Source organism: Myodes glareolus, chromosome 6, assembly GCF_982192425.1.
Source record: "Myodes glareolus chromosome 6, mMyoGla1.1, whole genome shotgun sequence".
Classification (NCBI taxonomy): Eukaryota; Metazoa; Chordata; class Mammalia; order Rodentia; family Cricetidae; genus Myodes; species Myodes glareolus.
In genome coordinates, this window is record NC_142031.1 from 11508615 (window position 1) to 11526040 (window position 17426).

The 17426-nt window shown below is 44.5% G+C and overlaps 1 protein-coding gene and 1 long non-coding RNA gene across 5 annotated transcripts in view; one reads left to right on the forward strand and one right to left on the reverse strand.

Moving 5' to 3' along the window:
• Positions 1–641: 641 nt before the first annotated feature.
• Positions 642–5135, reverse strand: LOC148121643 (uncharacterized). The gene is made up of 2 exons (XR_015738033.1): positions 4619–5135; positions 642–1938 (listed from the first exon to the last, which is right to left on the reverse strand). It is a non-coding gene; the product is annotated as an uncharacterized LOC148121643 (long non-coding RNA).
• Positions 5136–11879: 6744 nt separating this feature from the next.
• Prdm2 (PR/SET domain 2) overlaps positions 11880–17426 on the forward strand; it is a 106117-nt gene continuing 100570 nt past the window's right edge. Inside the window, exon 1 of one of the 4 annotated variants that reach the window (XM_087906919.1) lies at positions 11880–11958. The gene's annotated coding sequence lies outside the window, so the exon portion shown is untranslated. Of the gene's footprint in view, positions 11959–12430; positions 12595–17426 lie in introns of those variants that run through there. The other 3 variants (XM_087906917.1, XM_087906918.1, XM_087906916.1) reach the window with 3 other exon arrangements.

Sequence of the window (17426 nt, forward strand, 5' to 3'; positions counted from 1 at the left end):
CACACGGGCTCAGTACCTTTCTCAATGTGACAGCTTACATGTTGCCTCTTCGGTGGTCTGCACAGGAGTGACAGAGGAACCCCTGCTTCCCAGAATTCTCCTGTTCTCATTGCATCACCTCTACTTCCTGTCTGGTTTTCCCGCCTATACTGCCTGCCTGGCCAATCAGCATTTTATTAAAATATGATTGACAGAATACAGACAATTCTCCCACACCACCACACAAGAAAACAAACTACACAAACAGACAGAAAAAGGAGGGGTGCTGAGGATGTAGGGAAATGTCTTTATAGTCTCGGTGGCAGCCACAGGAAGAGCGTAGCAGCCCCTCAAAAACTCAAAATCAGAATTACTACCTGACCCAGCAATTCCTCTTCTGTACATAGACCCCAAAGACTTAAAAGCATGGCTGAAGAGATGGCTCAGTGGTTTAAGAGACTGACTGGCTTTGCAGAGTATCTGGGTTCAGGTCCTAGCACCCACATGGCAGCTCACAACCACTTATTGCTCATTTCAGGATGTCCTGTGCCTACTTCTGGACTCCATGGGCACTACATGCAAATGGTGTGCTTTCATACGTGCAGTCAAAACACTAATACACATAAAAATAAACAACAATATTAAAGAGAACATATCTTAAGTGATTGAAAACAGAGTGTGGAAGAGTTTTATATACATGTTGGTAACAGGATTATTCTTAACAGTTAAGAAGTTTGTAGCAACTCAAGTGTCCACACAGACAGAAACAGAACAAGATGTAGTACGTACAATATATAATTATCCAGCTTTCAAAGCAAAAGAGGGTTGACAAGATGGCTCAGTGTATAAAGTGCCCCTCAAGACTGACAACCGGAGACTGATCCTGACTCTGGGGCCACATGGTAGGAGAAAACCAACCCTTGCAAGTTGTCCATTTTAACCTCCACATGTGCCATGGCATGCATGTATGCACGTGTGTGTGTGAACACACACATACATATATACATACACACATGCAAGACATTATGATCCATGCTGCAACATGGATGAAGCTCGGAGGTGTGTAGTAGCAGATATGAGAAAAATCTCCAAAAGATGCTCAGAGAGCTCTAGAGCACTTAGAATCACGGAGGCAGAAAGTAGGATTGTGGCTGCCAGGGACTGGCAGAGGGAACAGGGACCTGTCACTTCTTAAGTGCAGGGCATCCATTTTTTAAGATAAAAACACTTCTGGAATCAGATGGCTCTAAGTGTTAAACATCAAGTGTCCTGAGTGTCACTGGATTGCACAAAAACGCCTTAGATAGAAAATTTTACATTAAATGTATTTAGCCACATTTTTGGATTTTATCATTTTAAAAATCGTAATATATTTATTCTTTTCAGATCACTTCATACACATATACAATGCGTTTTGATCATATTTACCCCCTATTCCTTCCCTGTGTACCCCATGTTCCCTTCGAACTCCATGTCCCTTAAAAAAGACCCCACAGAGTTCAGCTTATGCTGCCCATATGGGAGGCCACCCACTGGAGGATGGTTGACTTAGGGGCCGTACCCCTAAAGAAAACTGACTCTCTCTCTCCCAGCAGCCATCAGTTGTCAATAACTCCTTAGCTATGGGGGGAGTCCCTGAGCCTCTTTCCTCTCCATGCCGGAACGCTGACTGGTTTGCTCTCGTGCAGGTCTTGTGCGGGCAGCCACAGTGGCTCTGGGTTCAGGACTGCAGCAAGTGGAAGACACCGTTCCACTCTGGTCCTTCTTAATCCCTAGCTGTTCACAGAATTTCCACACCCTCTTCTGCGATGGTCCCTGAGCCCTGCGGGGAGACAATGTGATAGAGATGTGCCACGTAGGGTCGAGTGACACGTATTCTCTGTACTTTAGCTGATTCTGCTTTAACTGCTGTTCGCTGCACAAAGGTGCTCCTCTGATGAGGTCTGAGAGCTGGACTAACTGTGGGGATAAAGAGATGAGTTTAGAGGGCGGTTTGATAATATGTTCATTAAGCAAAATAATAGTAGTTTCACCCCTATTAATAATAGTCCTATTATTTTCCCAAGCATGGGTTCTTGGCCAAATTTACAGTAGCAAACATGTGTTCCCTTCTATGGATCAGACCTTAAGCCAACTAAAGAGTGATTGGTTACCCCCCTTCAACATTTATACCGCTATTATACCTACGGGTGTGTATCACCAGATCAGTCAGTATTGTAGCACATGGAACTCTCAGCTAGGTAAGAATGTTGATTCCGCTCCCACCCAGAGGCTGTATAGCACTCTCTGGCACTATGAAATCTATCTAGAATTGAGGAAACTTCTTGGTCAGTATCAGCTAGATGCCTCCATAGCCCATGACAAAAGTATGTGTTGTTTTTAGCAATAGAGCTTTACCATTAAGTGCCTGTGGGCAATCAAGAGTAAGAGCAATAGCTTATTTTGTTTGGAAAGTCTTCAGGGCACAGCTGACTAACAGTTTAAGGAGAGGTATCCCACACCTGGCCAAGGCTTCTGGGAAGAGTATCATCCTCTGAGTAGGCTACCTCAATTAAACTCGTTTATATCATCTATCTATATAACACCTAGTCATCTATTTATCTATCTATCTATCTATCTATCACTATCTACAAAAATACTAGGTTTCTATATGCCTTTTTTCAAACACCCTTAGTTATCTGTATCCCAAATCCCCCCTCTTCCGTACTCTTCCATCCCTCTCCCCCTTCCAGTCCTCTCTCTCCATTTCTCCCTTTCTCATTATAGACCATTAAAAAATAGTCTCACTATGCTGCCTAGGCTGGCCTTGAACTCCAAGTTCAAATAATCCTCCCAGCCTCCTTAGTAGCTGAGATTACAGGCAAGCACCACCACGCCAGGCTCAGATCATTTTCTTCCCTTGCAGGAGATTAAACCCAGGGCTTCCTGCACACTAATCAGGCGGTACACCACTGACCCACACCCTTAGCCCCTGTGATTATTTTCACCAAAGCTCACTGTGGTCTTACATACAAGATTAGCTTATTATTCTGGAATATTCAATGTAAAATGTTTGTACAGTGTATAAGCGAGCATGTTTGTGATATCGAAATTTCACGAAGGGTGACAGAAAAGCAACTTACTGAAGGGTTTGACTGAGCATTTGATTTTAGGATGAGTCTATCCTGGCAGGGAGGCACAGTGGCCAGCAGCAGGCACAACAGCAGGAGTGGGAAGCTGTGAGCTCACATTCTCAAGCACAAGCAGGACGCAAAGAGAGTTAAACTAGATGTGACAAGAGGCTTTTTAACCTCAAAGCAGAACCATTCCTAGTGACATAATTCCTCTAACAAGAACATAACGCCTAAACCTTCCCAGACAGTGCCACCAATTGAGGACCAAATTTTCAAATGCCCAAGACCATGGAGAACATTCCTTATTCAAACTACCACAGGAATGGATTAAGAAAACAAAATCTGAAAGAGCTCTTGGGATGGGAAAAAATAATAGAAAATGGACAATACTCTTTAAATTTTTTTTTTTTGTATGAGCCTGGGCTCCATATTCCAGTCAAAGAGAAACGTATCTCAAGGTGAGGCTGGAAAATCAAACGCAGACTTATCCAGTACAACTTTGTGAACAGCTGTGGTATTTGCAGCCAGATATTCCTTTGATATGGAAGATATTTTCCTGTACCAAGAAGAATGATTAGCAGCCTGTCTGACCAGGACCGACTAAAGGCCAGGCCTGCTCTCAAGTCAATGATGATACTGGGGCTACCTTGCAAAATGGACCCTGAAGGTAAAATGCCTTATTCAGTCTCACAATTAAAGTTTAGTCACAGCTGACTTACAGAGGCCCATGTCAGTGCTTGCAAAGCCCTGGCCAGTGTCGCCCTGCCTATGACACCTATATGGTTGCCTCATATTGTTGAGACGACATTTATGACAAAGGAATGCAATGCGCTCTTATCATGCATGCCAAAGAATTCATATTTCTGTTGGTGGTTCAAGGATCTCATGAGGAAATCGGAGTTTCAATCTCCTGGGCAGGACAGAGAAGGGAGGAAATGTGAATTGAAGGCATAGTTTTCCCAGTGTGAAGGACAGAATCTAGGGTCTGCCTCCAGCTAAATCAGCACTCTACCACTGAACTGAGTCTCAGCCTAGGCTGTGGCTAATACTTCTATTTTAGAGATATTTAAGTGACCAAAGAGAGCATTATATTTCTTATTCAATAGTATTTATGAGGAAGACATCTGTCTGTCACTGAAACACACTGAATGGTTTTTCTCTCATGGGGCTTCAGATACTTTTGGGGTATAAAATACACGTTTAGCCGGGCGGTGGTGGCACACACATTTAATCCCAGCACTTGGGAGGCAGAGCCAGGCGGATCTCTGTGAGTTTGAGGTCAGCCTGGTCTACAAGAACTAGTTCCAGGACAGGCTCCAAAGCTACAGAGAAACCCTGTCTCGAAAAACCAAAAATAAATAAATAATAAAAAAAAATACAAAAAAATACACATGTTCAGGAGTTGCACTGCAGTAGGCAGTACCGTGTAGTTTCAGATACAGGTGGTAATGAGACCCATAGAAAGAGGAAGCAACCCATGTGGGCTCTGCTTTAGGACTGGATAGTGTCTTCCAACACTCACGTACCTCAGAATGTGACTTTTCAATGGCGTCTTTGCAGATGCAATTCGTTGAGTCCATCCTGGTCTAGGGTGACTCAAAAACAGTGACTAGGATTCTTCCCAAGAGGCTTGTGAAGGCAGAGGCTGCTGAAGGGATATGGTCTACAAGCTGGCGGGGGTGGGGGGGGATAGGGGTGGTGGTGGTGGGGGAGTACAGAGGCGAACCCAGAACGCGGAGACATACAGCAGGCTATTCCCCTGGGCCCTCAGGATAAACCGACCCCACCCATACCCACAGACCGCTGAGAATGCCTGTGTGTTGTTTTAACCCACCGACTTTGCAATGCGGTGTTTTCTCCAGAAGCCACACAACTAAGGAAGCGCTCATTCAGAAGCTGGCTTCTAAAGGAAAACCGACTATGGGTGCAGAATAGAAAGGGTGGTGGGAGACTCTCAGCCGAACAGCAAAAGAAGCAGCCCTGCATTTCCCGTGTCGAGATAGTTTATGCTGAGGATGTGTACGAAATGAGCAGTAGCCTACGGAGGAGGATGGCTCATTCTGTCTGCAGTTAACCCCCCCCCCCCCCCGCAAAGGCAGAGCGTGCGACTTCTAACCGACTCACCTCCCAGTGTGGCCACCTCAGCGGAGCCTGTGGATTTCGGCACCTGATTCATCTTCGGTTCCCTCCCACACTGCTGCCGCTTCCTGCCGAAAAACATTTCACTTTGTCTTTGTTGCCGGTGGATATGTTTTATTCATGCCATCGTGGTGGTTGTTAGCGAATTAATTCTGCCTTCGAGGACCGCGGAGATCGAACCTTCCCTTTGTGTTCTTGGGAACAAACCACGTCGGCTTTTGAGCCCGGCACACTGGAGCTTGAGAAAGGAGCGAATCCGGTTACTGAGGGGCAGCTGTGTGGGAAAGACTGGACCTCTTACCTCATTCATTAACATGTTTGGCTGGGCTCAAAGAATGTAAAGGAAAAATGAAGAATCTGTCATCTGTGTCTCGTTTGGGATGCAATAAAGTTATCTTTGCTAGAATTGTTATTTTATCATTTTGAAGTTACTCTTTTTTTCTTCTTTTAAAATTCTATTTAAAAAAATGTATTTATTTTCTTATTTTACGTGTATGAGTATTTTTTCTGCCTGCATGTCTGTGTAACACATGCATGCCAGGTGCCTGCAGAGGCCAGAAGAGGGCATCGAATCCCCTGGGACTAGAGTTATTGTGAGCTGCCATGTGAGTGAAGGAAAGAAAGCCCAGTGCTCTAAACTGCTGAGCCATCTCTCTAGCCCTCTTTCCCTTCTTTTTAAAAAATACTGCTTAATTTTTCGCAGGGGAGAGGGCCTGCCTGTGGGTTTGGGTATGGTGGCACATGCCTAGAATTCCGGGAAGCAGACGCAGGAGTAGTAGTAGGTCAAGGTTATCTCCAGTCACTTGGCAAGGTTGAGGCCAGCTTGGGCAAAAGGAGCCTGCCTGTCTGAAATAAAACATAATGAAGCAAACACCTGTGTCAGGCAGGCCCGATGACTCAAAGGATAAAGAACTTGCTGTCTAAGTTGAAGGATGAGAGTTTGGATCCCCAGCATGCACCGAAGTGGTGGGTGAGGGTGGCTGCTCACCAAAAATTCCAGTGTCCTGGAGGCTGAGGCAGGGGATCTGAAGGTTAACTACTAACTAATGATACTAGCTGGATCTAGAGCTTCCGGTTCAGTGAGACACTCTGCCTTAGTTAATAAAGTGGAGAGCGATCAAGAAAGACATCTGATGTCAACCTTTGGCCTCCATAAGCACGTATGTGCACCCACACATGCAAGGACACATACACACCACACACATACACACATAACCCCCCCCCCCCCACATAAACAGTGTGGGGAGTCAGTCCTGACGGGACTGCAAGAGCAGGCTTTGCAGTTCTAAGTTCTGACTGCATGTAAACTGCTTTTCTTTTCTTTTTTAAATATTTATTTATTTATTTATTATGTATACAATATTCTGTCTGTGTGTATGTCTGCAGGCCAGAAGAGGGCACCAGACGTCATTACAGATGGTTGTGAGCCACCATGTGGTTGCCGGGAATTGAACTCAAGATCTTTGGTAGAGCAGGCAATGCTCTTAACCACTGAGCCATCTCTCCAGCCCCTAAACTGCTTTTCTAAGTCCAGTCCTCTAGCCCTACTTCCACATTCTTGCAGAGCTGGGGTGGTGTCTTGTCCCCAGAGCCCTGGAGCACCTTGAGGACGGGAAGCAGCATGAGCAGTGGCCACCACACAGTCCCTTGACTCCGTCTCCGACTTGATACCAGCTGTTTGGCTATGATGGAGCTCAGCTTCAGCATCTTCCGTAAACTGCAGGAGTTAATACTGTGTTAAGGTTGAAGACACAGGGGAAGGTGCTCAGTACAGGTGACTTCCATCCCTGCTTACAGCTCAGCCTCACCACTGTGAGCAGCAGCTGCATTGTGGGGCCGCAGCAGGTTTCTTATGTGACAGTGTTGCTCCAAGTGTTTGTTAGACGAGAAGATACAGCTTTTGTCCCCAGGATGTCTAATGTCTAGTTTTAAACTTCATTTTTTTTTTTTTTTCTGAGACAGGGTGTCTCAGTGTAGCCCTGGTTGTCCTGGAACTTGTTCTGTAGACCAGGCTGGTCTTGAACTCAAGAGATCTGCCTGTGTCTGCCTCCTGAGTGCTGGGATTAAAGGTGTGCGCCATGACCACCTGGCTAACTTTATTCATGTTTATCTCAGGATAATCTAGAAAGTAAGATTTACATCTTTTGGTTGCTCATGTGATTAAGATGTCATTCCTTGCTTGGGTGAATGATGTGCAGAGGGATGGAGGATAAGGGCAAAGGGACCAAACCAAGGAGAAACTGCTTCCCGTTGAAAAATAATTTGTCATCATAAGAAAAGAGACTTTGTTTTGTTTCCATTTTGTTGTTTTTAAGGTGAACAGTGCATTATCTGAACAAACAAGGTTATGAGGCAGGTTCCTCACTATTGGGGCTACTTACTGTGACTTCACCTTTGATCTTTTCAGAGCTCTTCTTGCCTGACAGTTCGGGGGGATATTTAGGATATGCGCCATCTTTCTATGCGACTTCTGTTTCATTCTTTCCCACACTGGGGATTGAACCTAGGACCTTGGACTTGCTAGGTAGGGGCTCACTAGATTGTCCAGTCTGTCCTTGTACTTTCTCAGGAGTCTAATATGCACTTGAACTCAGGATCCTCATGCTTCAGCCTCCCAAACAGATAGGATGGCAGGCTTATGTCGTCAGGCCTAGCTCTCTTTCTGCACACATTACATGCTCTTCCCTTTACCACTTACTGCAAGTCATGGTTCTCTGAATATGATGACAGCTGATAACTGTGGCTGGATTGGCCACCATGACAAGTTATCACACAATGACCGTTGGTCTAACTCTCAAGTGTGTGTGTCTATGCACATGTACAGGCACCATGGATGAGATGTTCCTACGGAGTCAAACCATCCAAGTTAAAAACTTGGTCTCTGTAGGACCTGGGTCTGCCCCTGCTCCTGGGGTGCATCTTGAGGACAGTTTCTGGTCAGTCAGCTAAAACATTCTGTTTGTTCCTGTGCTCCCTCTGCCTCACCTGGTGATTAGCTGTAGGGCATTGTTTACTCCATCTTTGGTGTGGTAATTTCCCACCTGCCTGGGCGAAAATCCTTGTGCAGCAGTGAGGTATATAAGGATTTTCCCAAGGTTAAATAAATGGCCTTCGGCTGATCTCCTTTCAAATGACCCAGGTTTCTTGTGTCATTTGTGTCATTCCTTCAATCTCCAGGTCCTTGCCCGACTCGCATATGGTACAGTGGCGCGCAAACTGTACCGAGAGGGTAACACAGAATCGGGTGTAACAGGTCTCGTTTCTTAGATTTATTTATTTATGTAGATGAATACTTTATGTACACTTATTATATCTGCACATGAGATGACAGCATCTATCAGAAAGTTGTGAGCTGCTATGTGGGTGCTGGGAATTGAACTCAGGACCTTTGGAAGAACAGTGAGTGCTCTTAACCACTGAGCCATCTCTCCAGCCCCCTTGGTCTCTTTTAGTAGCTGGGCAATTTCTTCATCGCTGTGTGTCTTAGTTCCCACAACTGTCCATGAGCTCATCACACCTGGCTATGATGAGCATGAGATAAGTCATGCAGAGTAGCAGAACCTAGCAGAGAACAAGGGCTGTCAGCATTCAGGGAGTCTGACGTTCACTTGCACTGTCACTGAAGAGTTGTTTAAATTCTCTGACCTTAGCTATAAAAGTTTTAATCTTTTGGGAGGGGGAACTCTGTAAATATTGCCGTGGTTCTAATTACAACCACATGCTCTTTAAAGAAATATACAGTGTCTGGGCTAATACATAGCTGCTTTAGTCCATTCATGTTGAGAGTCAGGGAGACGCCATTTAACCCCTTATAAAAACGATCTATTTTGTGTTTAGGTCTTGTTCTGGTCTTTGAGATGTTGCCCTGAAGAATGAGCCCTGAGCAGCATTGCAGTGTTAATGCACAAGGTAAAAAACTGACCAGAGCTGGGCCAGGTGACTTGCGTGGCATGATGTTTCATTCATGTTGCAGATTTTGATCATGAGTGCATCTCACACGTCCATCTCCTAATACACAGACCTGAGTTGCTGTTGGGAGCTGTAGATCCCTGGCCCGCCGACTTTCTTTGCCTACCTTAGACCCTTTGCCTGCTGAAGTGAACTGAGCAAAACACCTATGCCTGCAGCTGCTCTGAGCACAAGACCTTGATGGCAGGATGGTAGGCCTGCAGCTGAAAGATCCCCAGAGCTGGACATGGCTAAGAATCCTTATATAAGCTTCCTCTGAGCACAATAAAGTGGGTATTATTGGCATTCTTGTGTCAAGGATGACCCATGTCCGTGTCTCTCTCTCTGTGTATCTCTGCCTATGTGTTTTTAGGTCTCCAGCCCAGTTCCTGGCTCGCTTACCATCTTGCAGTGGCATGGGTGCTACAGGACTGCTTTGGGTTTTTACAAGTTGTGATGGAAGTGTCTCAATTCCTTCCCTTATTCATAGGCAACACATTTCACCATTTCAAAGAGGAAGACAACAGGACTTAACATACCACACAGGAAATCATCATTATTGAAATTAAGCTACATTTTCGATAGCATTTTTTTTGATTCAATAGTATTATTCAGTCTGAAAAGTATCATAGGTTAAAGAATTGAAACATGTCCAAACAGAATATGCAAATCAAAAGTGCATGATGGCTGATTTAGAAATACCTAAGATATACTCAGTGTGGTAGACTAAATAATCATCCTGTAACATCATACTACATCGAAATCCCGGGAATTTTCAAGCATTGCCTTGTACGGAACTTCGGTGCCTATGACTAAACAATGAAGAGATTAACTGTGGCTTATCTGGGGATCCTCAGGGCAACTGTACATCTTCTTTTAAAGAAAGAGCAGAGGGAAATCTGACTACCTACAAAAGAGAAAGTGATGCGAACACAGAACAGAGAGTATGAAGTTGCTGGCCTTGAAGTGTTGGGTGCCATGGTCACAAGCCAAGGAATGTTGACAGTCACCAGAAGCTGAAAGAAGGAAACAGTCTCCTCTAGTGGCCTCAAAGGAAGTATGGTTCTGCTGACACGTTAGCTTTGGCCTACTGATACTGATTTTGAACACCAGCCTCTCCATTTGTAAAAGATTAAATTTCTATTTTTTAAGACATCAAATCTGAAACAGTAGCTCCAGGAAAAAATAATGTAATTTTAGATTAAAGACAGAAAGGATAGCCACTGACTTCTTTGTCAGCCTTCTCCTGGAATGACGCTCCCTGGTTTCACCATGTCACTTTTGGCTTGATAGTCCCTAGCTTCCTTTTGGCAGTGGCAAATACGTTTTCTTTTAAAATGATGACTTCTGAGGCAGTTTGGTGGTAGATAAGATGGTGGTCTCCCTTTTACTCCCACAGGTATCTCAGATGATTTTGGTGCACGGGTTAAGTTGTAAGGCATTGATCAAGTAAAGAGTGCAGAAGTCCAGAGGTGGCCCATATCATAATCCTATATACTCTAGTGATGTGCATGCACATAATTTTTAGGTTTACAAACTCTTCCTTGAGTAGTGAAATAAGCAAACCCTTGATGTTTTAGTGCCCTTTTCCATGGTCTCTATGGTGATCCAGTCATTTTCAAGACCTTGACATGGGACATTATCTTCACTTGTCAATAATAGTGATGGTCAGCTACATCACCCATCTCTACAGTAAGCGTATCCCAAGACCCATGTTGATTGACATGTTTTCTAAATTCCAAGTGTACATTCCATGAACTTGTCTGTGTGGTGAGATATTTGTACACTGTGTGAAGATGTATTTGCTGTGGCTGGTGTAACAAAAAGCTGAATGGCCAAACAGCTAGGCAGAAAGAGGTTAGGAAGAGGTTAGATGTGACACCTGTATATTTCATCTCTGGCTGCATCCTTCCACAACTTCAGATCGCTAGGCAGCTGGGTTCCTGTCAGACGTCTTTTCTGGGGAATGGGCAGAAGTGATCTCTAGTTCAGCCCAGTTTATTTCCATCAAACATCACCACAGTCCAGACATCCATTTGCTAACTTGTCTGTAAACATCAACTTAGTTCCCAAGGGGAAGGCGAAGGCCATGTGAGCTGTCACAGCTCCCTGGCATCGACCTAGGCCCATGGCTGACAAATGCCCCCTGGTAAGGATGAACACAGCCACCCAGTTGCACCTGCCTTGCTGGAGCTTCATTTTAGTGCATGTGGCTGCCCTGATCCATTGCACACAACCTAAGTGGTCTATTTATCTGACAGGTATAATGAATGGCCTTCACAGTGGACCCTTTCTCATGGTGTGGTCCTGGATGTTGCTAGGCAGACCAGCCTGGCCTTGAACTCACAGAAGTCTGCCTGCTTCTGCCTCAATGAATTTTGGCATTAAAGTGTGCGCCACCATGCCCAGCAGCCCTGACCATGTGAAGGGTGGTGGATTCTCTGAGGAGCTATGAATCCCTCAGCCATAACTCTTCCGTGGTCAGCCTGGCCCAGCAATGGCGACGCGGGCTTCTCTCCGAGGGTGACGCTCTGGGGTCCGAGGTGAACCAGTGACTGACAGTGAGGCCAACACAGCCTGTCAGGGTCACGCCGCGTCGGGGCCCCGAGGGGTCGCGAGCCACGAGCTCCACTTCAGGTCGGTGTCGGGGCGGCGGGCGCCCCGCCGACGTCACTTCCGGCCGGATCTAAGATGGCAGCGGCGGAGCCGCGGACGCCGGAGCGACGGCGGCGGCGGCGGCGTCTCTGGGCTCGCTGAGGCGCTGGCACGTCGCTTTCTGGTGAGGGGCGGCGGAGCCTGGGCGGGCGGGCCTCGGGGGATGCCGCTCGGTGGTCTGTGAGGAGCTTGGGCCACCGCGGCGGGGGCGACCGGGCCGGGCGCTAAGGGGACTGCGAGGCGGGCTGACGCGCCCCCTCCGAGCTTCCACGGAACCGCTGGGAACCGGTGGCGAAAGCTGACCGACGCCTGCGGGCGGCGGCGCGCGGTTCCCTCTCTGCGGCTCTCGAGTCCCCCCCCCCCCCCGGCCAAGTTTGGGGTCCGCTTTGTGGCAGCGCGGCGGAATCGGGGTGCGTGGCTTGCGGGGTTGGCGGGGGTCCGCACGTGGGCCCCGGGCGATCCCCATCGGTGGGGCAGTGCGCTCGGCTCTGCTCTTTTGTGTCCCGCCCGAGTGTCTGGGCGCATCTGCATCCCCGACTTGGTTCTGTGCCTCGAGCCTTTGTGTTTTCCCGTATAGTTTCTGTCTGGCGTGAACCTGGCCGTGGTACCCCCGAGTGTTTCCCGTGGACCCACTGGTGCGTATGTGCGTGTGTCACAGGTGTGCACTGACATACGTTTGACTGATTTCGGTTAGTCAAAAGATCGGTCTATCATGTCTCTGACTGAGGATGACAAGTGAGACACGAAATTCACCTAACAGGTCAGTGTTCTTCCACGATCCACGCGTAAAGCACCAGCCCACGGCCTGGTACCATTGGGTCGGACCTCTTTAGCATTGGGAACAATCCCACAGAGAATCGGGAAGCCCAGTTGTCCTTTACTACCAGTTAGAATTTGCACCTGGAGAAATAGGGTTCCTCCCACCCCCCATGTTTCATATTTTGAGGGTTTGGGTGTATTTGACCTGTGCACTTGCTTTTTGCTGAATCCCAATGCCTTGCCCTTAGAACCCTTTAGTAAGACCCTGGAATGTTTCTGTCTGGAACAAAATGTCTCCAGAGCATGACTTAAGATGTATCTCAAAGTTTTTGTTTACTTTGGGATTATTGTTTAAGGTAACATTTTACAGCAAAGGGAATTTACCAATGGTTCTTTTTATCTACAATAGCAGAGACTACGGTTTCATCCGTTCTGCCCACGGTGGTATTAAAAAAGGGATAGGAAGTTTGCATCCAGCTATTAAGGAGGAACTAAGAGTCATTATGTTGTTTTCTTCTCTGTAGAGTTCTGTTTTTGAGACCGAATGTAGCTGCTACCTTCCAGGCTTTCTTACAAACACCTTACTCGATTAAAAAAAAAAAATCTTTCCCATGTGAAATTTCAGCTTAGCTTTGAAGACCTTTATAGATCATTTTATAAGTCCCCCTTCTTTCAAGCCCTGGGAATAGAGCTGCAAACCCATTGTTGGAAGCAACACCCGGTTACATTTGGTGTTATTTTAGGGATCTAAAATTTGTTTTAGGCCGTTGATGCATTTAGGAAAGTTCCTAGACCCAGGGATAGAATGGCAATGCTCAACAAATGTTTGCTGTTTGTTGATGGAAGAGCTGGCTTCATTTGGGTTTGTTTTGTGTTTTTACACAGTGCTCAATATACTAAGGGGCAACTTTGTAATAATGTATTGGATCTGTAAGCACAAAACAGCAAAGTAGTCTCATTGTAAGACAGTTGGAAAACATAGAAAAGCACAAAGAAGGAATAGAAACCAGGCATAACCTTCCGTCTCCACAGATAGCCATTGTTAACATTGTAGCAGATTGTCACCAGCCCCTCATGGTGTGTCTGCTTGCATTTCTTTGTAGAAATGCATTTATAGAAGCATTCACGTCTGTATTTCATTTTATACAGAATTGCTATGTTGTATGTATTGATATAGCTTGTCTTCCATGATGCTGTTGTAAGTGTGTGTCTTCTTTAACTGTTCTTCAGTTTGATGTTTAATGGCTGTCTGATATGTGGATGGGCTGTCATTTATCAACCAATTCCACATTGATCTGTAAGGCTTCTAAAGCCTGACATTTTCTTTTTATTAAAATTTGTATGTTTTTTCTCTATGATGAACTTTAAAATTCTGTAATTATCTAAGATGTGAAAACTGAAAAATCTGCTTTTTAGCATCTATCTACACGTTTTTTTGTTTCAACTACCTTTCTAAGAAGTGATAGTCCTTTTTAGCTCCCTGTTTTCTCTGCAGCATCTGTGTAGCTCACATGCATGTGCACATAGTTTCTTTTGATGATTATTTTACATTGGTTACTTATTTATTCATGGGACTATTCAGAATACTGCTATCTTTTCACATTTAGATATGACTCAGACACCTTTCAGGGTCTGTTAGATCACAGTTGCCGGGGTGGAAAGCGCCTTGGATTATTTACTGTCTTCTGACTAGCTCCATGTTAGTTTTAATACATGTACTGGGGGAAAAAGCCCAGCAGCAAATCTGCAGCATTCTCTAGAAAGCTCCATAGTGGGAAACGACAGAGTATGTGGACATTGAGAGGATCTGTCAAACTTGCATGCAGAGACCATCTACAGGGACTTCTGGGTGTGAAGGGGAAAGTAGGTGCTGAGCATGGCTTCTGCTCCTGCTGACGTGTATTTAGTGCCTTCATAATTTGTGTGCTGGCCATCAGCAATTACAGTGTCTGGTGTCGTGGCCACATGCTTGCCTTTTGAAGTTAGAAATTTTTAGTTAGAACTATAAAAAATGGTTTTCATAGAGCAGGCCGGGGAAAGCTACTGAGTCTGTTAGTAGGGATAGCATATTTAGTTTCAATAAAACTTTATTTTTCAGCTATTGTACTGTTGACATTTGGACTGTGTCTTTGTTGTCCATGATGGAATGCTTAGCAGCAAACCCACCCAATAAAGTGCCAGTGGTCCCTCACTCATTTGTGACAAGCCATGAAGTAAGTCACCAGACATTGCCAGGTGTCCATTGGGGAGACAAAAATTGCACGATTCTCAACTACCTCATTGACTGAAAGTTCCTTTGCTGGGTGGTTGAATCATAGCAGCAGTTATGGCTTCTCAAAGAGCTTTAAGAATAGATGCCATGGTTTATACCTTGAAGGAGGAAATGGGCTTCCTATCCAAATTCCTTTCAGCGTTGGCTTTTGTGATTATAGAGTAACTCACTCTCTGCATTTGAACATTGGCATCATTTCGTGGCAAGAGATATGGTAGTGTGAGATAGCCTGGAGATTATGAAGTTTTCATGACATGGGATTGGCAGTCCCAGTATGCAGATTAAATTATTATGAAATTTAAATAAATTTGCATAGAGTTGATGGATGGTGAATAATTTAAGCATTTGGTCTATTATGCTGAATAGCACAGAAATAACTTTTTTCTTCTAGAAAATGAGACTTGAAGCAACTCCTTGAAGACTGATAATGAAAGCCAAATTGTGCTTTTTCTAAAATCTCCTTTTTTCCCCTCTCCTTAAAAACAAACAAACAAAAAACCCAACCAGTGTGGGGTTATGTACAGAAGCTTGTCCTAAGGAAGGAAAGCTCTCTTTTGGAATGCTTACCTGACTTCAGTGCCTTACATTTTAATAATAGGTAATGATCTTCATGGGACTGTGTCATTAATGCACTTTCTACTGGGGGAGAAAATATGTCTCCAAATCTTTATTCTTAATCATTCTAAGTAAAAATTGTATTGCTTGTGGTTCTTTTTTATTTATTTATTTTTGGTTGTGAAATGATATTTAGTCAGAATGCACCATTAAATAAAATATATGAAAAAAACCCTGCCTTTGGAGCCGTATTTGGTAATGAATGGTTTTTCTGAATTACAGAAATATCCGAAAAATTCCAATGCAGTGAATGCATGTATCATTTAAGTATTTTTTCTTAAAGGGTCTTTAAGAAATAGTCTTCTTCACCTCCTTCAAGAATGAGTTAGAGTCATTGTATATAGTCCACCTGGTTACTACAATGATAAATGCTTATTTTTTCCCTTAATTATACTATGTAAGTAGTAGTTATTCTTCAAATCTTGGTTCATGTCATACCTATACTATGTTCTCATTTCTAGCCCCTTGGAATGTGCAATAAAAAAGTTTTATTGAATCTATATTTTCCAACTATTTTGGTGAAAAGAATATTTTGTAATCCTTGCAATAAATCATATTAGGCTTTGCTTTAAAAGAGCTGAATTACTTCTTGGTACAGTGTGTCCGAAATATGTAAAGTTAAATGGAAACATTAGCTTAATTATTGTGGGTAGCTCATCTGGAAATTGGTAAAACCTACATATTTTATATGTACTTGCATATAGGTTTTCTAAGACTGTCTCATGGGAAATTAATTTAAATGATACTTTCAAAATTGGAAAAGAATTGTGAGGTTTCCCAAACCTGTATGTACTTGAGCATGAATTCTGTATGTTTTCTAAGGCCTTATTCAGACAATGTATATTAAGCATATTTTGGAGACCATAAAAATGACATTTAAATTGGTTCTCTGAGGCTTAAAGACTTTGCCATAATTCAACAAGTCTTAGCTTGCAAGTAGAGGTTTTGAAAAGGAAGGCTCTTGGGGCTAAATTTAGATGCTTGCTTGTGAAGCCCTGTTCCCATGTTAGAAGATATGGGGATATTGTCTGCATATAGCCCTGTTTTCTCCGTAGTTTTGGAGCCTGTCCTGGAGCTAGCTAGCTCTTAACAGGCCAGATTGGCCTCCAACTCATAGAGATCCGCCTGCTTCTGCTTCCCAAGTACTGGGATTAAAGGTGTGCACCACCACCATCCGGCTTTCTTTTATCTTCTTAATGTTTGCAAAGTAGGGACAGATGATACTTTTTTTTTTCCCCACTGGGGTATTTTGAGCTGAATAGGTAAAGAATATGCAAGCAGGGCCAGTAAGATGGCTCAGCATGTTAAGGCTCCAGGACCTAGTAATAGAAAGAAGAAACCCAGGGTTGTCCTTTGGCCTGACCTGTGGTGCCTTCACACACACACACACACACACACACACACACACACACACACACACACACTTACACACTTACACACTGTGATTTAAGAACACTTTAAAACCCGGGCCGTGGTGGCACATGCCTTTAATCCCAGCACTCAGGAAGCAGAGGCAGGAGGATCTCTGTGAGTTCGAGGCCAGCCTGGTCTACATGAGCTAGTTCCAGACCAAGGTCCAAAACTACAGAGAAACCCTGTCTCGAAAAACCAAAAAAAAAAAAAAAAGAACACTTTAAAAGATGAAAGCAGTTTATTGTTTTTGAAAAACCAACATTTTTCTTAGATATTCAGTGCAGTGTGTCTTGAGAGATAATGTGACTGTTGTTGAGAGATTTTTTCCTTAGGTTTTTTGACCCCCCACCTCACCACCCCTACACACACACACACACACACACACACACACACACCCCGGACATAGCACAAGAGGCGACTGTTCCACACTCAGTTCCGTGCTTCCCACAGAGTCAAATCCGTGTCTTCTCCCTACGGAACATTTTCTCTCTTGGCAGTCCTCTCTCTCAAGGCACCCCAGTGAGACTAAAAAT